This window comes from Saccopteryx bilineata, chromosome 10 (assembly GCF_036850765.1).
Source record: "Saccopteryx bilineata isolate mSacBil1 chromosome 10, mSacBil1_pri_phased_curated, whole genome shotgun sequence".
NCBI lineage: Eukaryota > Metazoa > Chordata > Mammalia > Chiroptera > Emballonuridae > Saccopteryx > Saccopteryx bilineata.
In genome coordinates this window covers 29,410,160-29,411,744 of record NC_089499.1, presented here as the reverse complement: position 1 = coordinate 29,411,744, position 1,585 = coordinate 29,410,160, and the positions used below count along the sequence as shown (strand labels likewise).

The 1,585-nt window shown below is 39.1% G+C and overlaps 1 non-coding gene across 1 annotated transcript; it reads left to right on the top strand.

Annotated features, from left to right (window-relative positions):
* The first annotated feature begins 633 nt into the window (after positions 1–633).
* On the top strand, positions 634–735 carry LOC136314819 (U6 spliceosomal RNA). Its single transcript, XR_010727399.1, has one exon. It is a non-coding gene; the product is annotated as a U6 spliceosomal RNA (small nuclear RNA).
* The last annotated feature ends 850 nt before the right edge of the window (positions 736–1,585 follow it).

Below are 1,585 nucleotides of genomic sequence, written 5' to 3'. Positions count from 1 at the left end.
AGGAGAGGGATTGATTTTACAATCTGGAATATTTTTTTAAGTTTATTTTATCGATTTTAGAGAGAGAGGAAAGGAGGGAGGGAGAGAGATAGACAGACAGACAAAGACAGGAACATCAATCTGTAACTATATGGGCCCTGCCCGGGAATTGAACCAGCAGCTTCTCTGTGCTTTGGGACGATGCTCCAACCAACCAAGCTATCTGGCCAGGGCTGGAGATTTTATTTTATTTTATTTTTTGTATTTTTCTGAAGCTGGAAATGGGGAGAGACAGTCAGACAGACTCCCACATGCCCCCGACCGGGATCCACCCGGCACGCCACCAGGGGTGACGCTCTGCCCACCAGGGGGCGTCGCTCTGCCGAGACCAGAGCCACTCTAGCGCCTGGGGCAGAGGCCAAGGAGCCATCCCCAGTGCCCAGGCCATCTTTGCTCCAATGGAGCCTTGGCTGCGGGAGGGGAAGAGAGAGACAGAGAGGAAGGAGTGGGGGGGAGTGGAGAAGCAAATGGGCGCTTCTCCTATGTGCCCTGGCCAGGAATCGAACCCGGGTCCCCCGCACGCCAGGCCGACGCTCTACCGCTGAGCCAACCGGCCAGGGCTGGAGATTTTATTTTTAAATTAATAAGATCACTGCCTACTTCAGCTGCACAGCTACTAAAATTGGAGTGATACAGAGATTAGCATGGCCACTGTGCAAGGATGACATGCAAACTTGTGAAGCATTCCAAAAGAAAAAAAGATTAAAATCACACTAAATAGTTTTATAAAGAAGAGGATAGGACAAATATCTATAATTTATAATATTCTCATTGAAATGTTATTAATAGTTAATAAAATCAATATATTATTTTGAGTAAATATATTAAAACTAGTTTCTTTTGTCTCTTTTTAAAGGATTTTTTTCTGTTCATATTAAATTTTTAACTTTTCTTGTTTTGAAACAATTTTAAATTTACAGAAAAGTTGCAAAAGTAGTGTAAAGATCCAAATTGCTGTGTAGACTTAAGCTAGATTTTCCGGTTGTTAGCATTGTTCACATTTGCATTATTCTACTGTCTCTGTCTCTCTATACATACATATACATACATACATACATACATACATGCATACATATACACACACACATATTACTGTGGCTTTTGTTTTTTCCTGAACTACTTGAAATAAGTTGCATATATGATGCCCTATAACCCCTTAATATTTTGAGTGCATTTACAATACAAAAATAAAAATTATGAAATTGGCACTTACCTAACATTACCATCTAAATCCACAGATCCCACTCAAAGTTTGCCTATCTTCTCCAAAATTTTCCTTATGGGTCTAAAATCCAATGCCAGGATCATGCATTACGTTTAATTGTCACTCTAACTTGAAACGGTGCCTAAATCTTTGTCTTCTATAACCTTGACATTTTTGATGAGTAAATGTCATATTGTATATTCTCTTTGCATTTGTAGTTGCCTGATACTTCCTCATAATTTGTGCATTATGGCCAAGACTATCTTGTTTTTTTTAAATTTCTATTTTTATGTATGCTGTATAATATAGAAACTTTATTAGAAAAGTAGCACATGTGTATAG